The sequence below is a fragment of the Helicoverpa zea genome, chromosome 8, assembly GCF_022581195.2.
Source record: "Helicoverpa zea isolate HzStark_Cry1AcR chromosome 8, ilHelZeax1.1, whole genome shotgun sequence".
NCBI classification, from domain to species: Eukaryota; Metazoa; Arthropoda; class Insecta; order Lepidoptera; family Noctuidae; genus Helicoverpa; species Helicoverpa zea.
In genome coordinates this window covers 2356989-2363674 of record NC_061459.1, presented here as the reverse complement: position 1 = coordinate 2363674, position 6686 = coordinate 2356989, and the positions used below count along the sequence as shown (strand labels likewise).

The following is a 6686-nucleotide window of genomic DNA, read 5'->3' as shown; positions in this document are numbered from 1 at the left end:
CCGCAAAAAAGCTTAACTTGGTTGTAAAGAAAGGGGATTGATATTGGTTTATGTACAATGTATTAGGTACTTCATACTCATTATCTAAACTACCACCAACCCATGGATGAATAAATGAAAACCAAGCTTGGTCTTGATTGATACCACCAACCCATGGATGAATAATTGAAAACCAAGCTTGGTCTTGATTGAACCGTTCATCAGGGGCCCGATTCTCCTAAGTTAATTATGTCAAAATCGAATAGAAATTGCATCGCAATATGATCGCAATAACAGTTTTAACCATATCGAGCATTCTGCTACTAATATAAAACCAATCGTATTCCAACGGCATTCGATTGGTTTGCGATTGGTCTGCTATTTTGGTGATTTTATCTATACGGTAGTTTGCTCTACAATCATATTGCAATCGTAAATCATTTACAGACAAAATGATTCATTATTGAATGACAGAAAAGGATAAAAACGTTTATTTCAAAGAAAAAATAGCGGAATGCTATAGACGCTTCAATCGTATTTTTGAGTTTGGATTGGATCACAGTCGAACGTGAATCGTATGTCGCTTAAGTAAAATTAGGAGAATCGGGCCCCAGGTTATTTTTGGCTTACGGATATTCCAGCTATAGATATTTATAGCTTGCCTTAACTTCGATTTGACATTTTGTGTGTTTGTCATTGCTTGCTGCAACAAAATGGTTGCAGCAAGCGACGACGAGAAAGCACTCTACCAAAAAGGTTATTTGCATTTTAGTCGTGTCCCAAATCAAGCTACACTACACGTAGGTACAAGCGTTTGTATGTAGCTTTTCACAGTTGGGATTTTCGGGGTACAAGGGTAAAGTGATCCTTACCCCGAAAATCCTAACACTAATAATAAATAAATAAATAAAATAAAATAAATAAATGTCGGGACACTTTTTTACACATGGTCGGTTAGCCCCATGGTAAGTTATTAATTAACTTGTGTTATGGGTGCTAACACAACTGATAAACTACATATAGCTACATATATACATATTTATAAATACATATTTTAACACCCAGACCACGGCCCACAAGCATGCTCATCACATAAATGTCGACCGAACCGGGAATCGAACCCGGGACCTCAGGTCCGGTAGTCCGGCATGGTGACCATTGAGCCATAAATAAATCCTAATACTGTGTCAATGTGTCCCATCTATACTATTTCACTATTGGGAAGTACACTATCACCGAGTAACATAGGCTATTAAATATTATTTGTAGGTATGTACCAATATTACACTGCATTTTTCTGGGTACGGAAAGTATTTCCACGGGACGCGGGTGAAACTGCAGGAAATGGCTAGTTTTGAAAATGTAATACGACTATTTTGGTGTTATAAGTAGATACATTATGGCTTTGATGAGTTACTGAGATAATACATTTTAAAATTATATAATTCGCCTCGCGTTGCACTAAATTACCAATTTTAATGAACTTTTTCGCAGACACATTAAAAATAATAAGTGTTTGAAAGTTCTCTTTAAAATTCACTATTATAGATGCAGCATGAAAGGAATATCGCAATATTAATACAATGAACACAAAAGTGTTATTATTTTTAATATGGCTTAAAAACTGTAATTTATGAACGCTTTGTTACATCTATGGCCACGTTTAAACATGTTAACCCATTTTTTACATAACGAAGGATGTGAGGCACATGTAAAATATTTTACACAACAATTATGTCAGCTTTCGTTTTTTTGAAACTAGACTGAAAAATCACCTCTGAAAGCGATCATTGTGCGAGCAAACTGGCCTATCTCCTTGTGAGACCGACCAATATTCAATGAGCTGTTTAAACTACAAGGTGTAACAAAAAGTGAGCGGCACAGGGGTTGTAGTACCGAATGCAACGGCTCAACTTTTATCGGTTAAACTAAATAATATCACGGATTAACATTTACACATGCGGCTAGCGGTGGGCAGAGAGTGTCGCGAGAGCACCAGTGACCGCAGTCGCTTTTCGCGCACCGTCCGGCCTCCGCGTACATTTCCGAACGCACGCTCGCAACGTAACACACGCTTCCCGCCACAAATTCAAACATCGAAAACCCTACGTTCGAATAATCAAAATAATTATTTTTCGTTGATTGCAATCGAAGTGCACTCGCGCGTAAAGTCCGAACCGACGGCGACACTTGCCGCCAGTGTCCGGATTGCGTCGAGGACGTTGACATCTATCAACTGATACGGAAATCGATCTATCGATTTGGATTTTTCCAAGAATGTAGATTTTTGGCGGGAAGTGCGTGTTGTGTAAAAAGTTCTTTTTTTTCTAACTAATAGTGAAGGTGGTATCGGTGTTTTCGACAAGTGACATGGAATAATGGTGGATTCCACGTAATAAATCAATCAGTGCTTTTTTTACTACAAATTGAAGTTGAAGACAGTTAAATATTACTGAAAGGTGAGTTTCACGTGGTATAATTTCGTGTAATTATTTTAGTAGTGAGTCAATGATAAATCTTACGCTTTCTAAAGTCTCGACCATGAGTGTGGCTGCAGTCACGACTGACCACAGTCCGGCCTGATATCTAGATAGCTCAATTTTAATCAAAAATAACCCTTTTTGCACATTTAAATTTTCAAGGTGTGCGAAATAATTCATAATGATATGTTTCGGTAACATTTTGTAAAGTACGGCCGGAGCAAAAACTTGTTTTATGAAAGTAAACGGTACTCTATATCAGTGCGCTGCGTTGCGACATTTCACTTTTAAGATAATTAAATATTGTTTTTAATCAAAGCAAAATAACTTTTCCTTTCTAAAAGTAATTTAATACTGAAACTTCATATCCGCATTTAATTATAAAACTAAAAAGGTGAAACGTAACAAGTTGGAAAAACAATGTTAGCTCATAAAGTACATAACGATGCCTTAGAGTGAAAACCTCGTTAGTGCAAGAGATACATTTTCAGGATAAGGATTAGTATTAGATATTTTTTACGATTATCTTCCAAGAAATGCAATAAAAAAATATTTAGAAAAAATGCATTTCCGAGGTTTTCATTCTAAGACGACGATAACCAATGTTATACTTCCATAATATTTCCTAAACAATGTTGTATGTAGCACAGAATGCAATACCGTTTTGTTATCTAGAACAGAATTTATTACTTCACTTTAAAAGCCATAAGAATAAAAAAATACTGTTGTTTGTCAATAAGTACTACGAAATACTATTTGAACAATATTACATCTCTGTACAAATCTCTGTCGTTCCGACCCTTGAAAAAGGATCGATTTTTGAGAGCCGTTATAATTACTTTGATAAGATCATTAATTAATACAAAACCATAACCAATATGTACTTACTTAAAACAATTAAACAACGACCACCGATTGTCTATTACGCTCTCAAGTAATATTAAGCTGCGTTCACAACAAGGTAATATGACAGTTAAAGGTGCATTTCTTATAAAAGTTCGACCCCTTGATAGTATAAAATGGTATTTCTTGTAAAATTAGCCTTCAATTTAGGCTGGTTCTATCGTTAAATAACTTTGTTTCTCTGAAGTTAGACATTGGTTGTTGCCAATATTTTTTGATAATCTGTAGGTACCTAATTACTATCCAACTTCGGAGATGCCAAGATATTTGTTGTGAACAGTACTAAGAGCAAATGCTAGCCTACTTTACTAAATGTAAACGCGCCTTCAGTTACCAATACAATTACCCGGATCCAGTTGTTTCACGATTCAAATGTCGTTGGTCAAGAATTAGATCTAATCGGAGTGTTAGCCGCCATTTGCCGAAATGGTAGCATTGGTAGCAAATGGTAGCTTGACAATATGGACCTTGCTTCCAATTATGAATCAATGCCGAATATTTTCCTTTTTTGAAACGACTGCGTGGGTTGTGTAACTTTGTTCTGTTTTGATCTAAATCTTTTTAGCAAAAATGTTCTAGAGAATTGAAATAGGTATTTGACGGGTAATTAAAAGTATTTTTTCTTTGTCTACGGATAGAGTAAACAATGCAAGGTTTTTGTTAGCGATTGCATAAAAGAAATGATTCAATTTACGCTGAGATTTAGAATGTGGATAACAGCTAAGAGGGATCATTCTTTTAAGATTTCATGTCTTTATAAGTCAGAAAAAAGATAAATTGGATCGGTATTTAGTTTTAGCAATTTTGCTCTCATTATTAGCTTTGTAATTTCAGCGAACTAATTGCTCTATACAAAAGTACGAAATCGGCAAAAAATAATTCGCAAACAAAGTAAAATTGCGGCACGTATCCAAAACAAACAACTTTTGCTTTCAAAACATTATTTTGATTAGATTTATAGTAGAACTCCTGATGTAATAAGTAAGTCAAGTAAAAAGTGACATTCCATGTATCGATTTTAAATCGCTCGATATAGAAAGTGAGTGCGTGTACGGCTACTGGCGAACATTTCACTCGAGTGTTTATATTGAGAATCGATTTGATATTTTTGCATGTTAATCGTTCGGTTTGATGATAAATATTTATTGTATGGCTTCATTAAAAGAAAGGCTGTGTATTTTTTGGTCTACAAGGTAATTTCTTCTTTCAGTATTTGATGCTAAAAACGTATTTATAGTAGATGTTTTTCCTTAAAAGTACCGTAATTGTTAATTATTAAATTACAGAAAACTGTTACAACAACTTCTATATATTTTTTTTTTTTTAACAAGCTTTTAGTAATAAAAGTTTAATTCTATTAGACTGTACTTTAGATTAGCAATAGTATTGCAATAAATATCTACCTGTAACGTTTAAGTCAACTTAAAACTAACTTAGTACAAATAGAAACAAAATACTTTCAAAGTAACAAATGAACTTGTCATATTTGAAATGTTTAAAGTGTGACAGCATTTTATAAACATGTAGTTAGGCAGTGCACGAATCGAGATCACATTGATAAAGTTGATAATCGTTATGTTGTTTTATTATCGATTCAATATCGCTACCTCTCGCGTGATTAAACTAAGTCACACATCATAACTTGTTCACGTCTTAGATTTTTAGACATGGCTTACTTATTACCTATACTTACAGAAAAGTCATAAATATAAATTCGATAAATGTCAATATCTTATTTCACCTTTCAAACTAGATTTATTTAAATGTCAACTTTGAAATTAAAAATAAGAATATCTATTTTCTAAATTCCAAATGTCAATCGAAAATTCTAAAATATCGATTATCTTATTTATGCAGCGTTTTACTGTCTCATTGAAAAGAAAAATAGACTCAACAGATTTTAAATGCCTAGTTGAAGTACTGAAAGGAATATTACGTGCAAAGTACAACAAGCAAAACAACATTTAGTACTTAGCGTTTACTCAGAAAAATGTACGAAAAGTGACAGCATTTTAAGTTAACCACAACTCTTTGGCCATTGTCTCCAGTAAGTTAGCCAAAACTTAGTTAACAATAAGAACATTCCTTTAAATACTAAATATTAACTTGAATAATGTACTATACAACCAAAGCAAAACAGTAAAAGAATTAAAAAACTGAGTTTACAACAAGCCCTTTCTTTAAATAATGAAAACAGTCTTACAATATTTGCCAAAATGCATGCACTTAGTAAGCCATACACCACAAAGCAAAACAGTAGAACGATTTATATCGATAAACTCGCTAGCGGTTATCATATCTCGATTACTCGCGTGCTCGCTAGCCATCAGACTACAGATAGCCGTATTGAGGATATTATGTTATAGAACATTATTTTGTAACACTGGAAGTAAGCACGTATGTGACACGGTTTGATACTAACTTTGATCATATCGATAGATTTAACTTTAAAAGAAAAAACATAAGATAATGGAATGGTTGTAATGGAAAGAGAATCCAATTCGCACCTCTAGACCTAAAGAGGGTTAACTTAAAAATCAAGTGTTTTGAGTTATGCATACCATCAAATTCCTTAAACGAGTACCCACCAACAAAACAGATTTAAAAAAATATCTGCTAACTGTGCTCAGTCATCGTTTTCTATACTTCTACCACGAACAAGGAAGGAGGAACCCATTCTTCGTCTAAAAAAAGTGTTTTTTTGAATTAACCATCTTTAGATCAAGAAGTGAGAAATATTTAAGCAGTAGAAGATGGTGGGTATTGTTCAAGTTCACAAAGGTTGCGTTCAAATAATTACTCATCTCTTAAACTCGTTGAGAGATAACAATACATTAATGTTCTGAAATATACACATTGATTTCAAAGGTAAATAATATTGAAATGCTGTAAAACAATGCTTGTATTCTAGCTATAGTTCATTGTTCATTTGGTCTAAATGCAGCATACATTCTCCTTACTCAGATTCGGTCATTATAATATCTAATCTGAGTGAATGGTGACATTGATGATGCACACACAATCATAGACTTGTCATACTTTCTATATCTTTTTAGCTATTTGGAAAGGTATCCTCAATTTAACTTTGATAAAAGGAACAGAAAAAATGGTTAAATTTATTATCTTACAAGGCTTCTAGGCTAATTTTGAAATTGCATCAATGATCAATCTGCAACTCTAATCTGAAGATAAAAAGTCCACTGTAATTCATCATCATTTAATACTTTTTGAGAAGCAAACGAAATTTAATTAAATTCTAAAATCAACATTTACATAATACATGAAGATCGTGCAAAACTCTCCACGTAAAATTCAAAACAGATG

The 6686-nt window shown here is 33.5% G+C and overlaps 1 protein-coding gene across 5 annotated transcripts in view; it reads left to right on the top strand.

Annotated features, from left to right (window-relative positions):
• Positions 1-1991: 1991 nt before the first annotated feature.
• LOC124632406 (mucin-5AC-like) overlaps positions 1992-6686 on the top strand; it is a 125715-nt gene continuing 121020 nt past the window's right edge. For all 5 annotated transcript variants that reach the window (XM_047167237.1, XM_047167234.1, XM_047167238.1 and 2 more), the window contains exons 1-2: positions 1992-2088; positions 2318-2438. The gene's annotated coding sequence lies outside the window, so the exon portion shown is untranslated. The remainder of the gene's footprint in view (positions 2089-2317; positions 2439-6686) is intronic.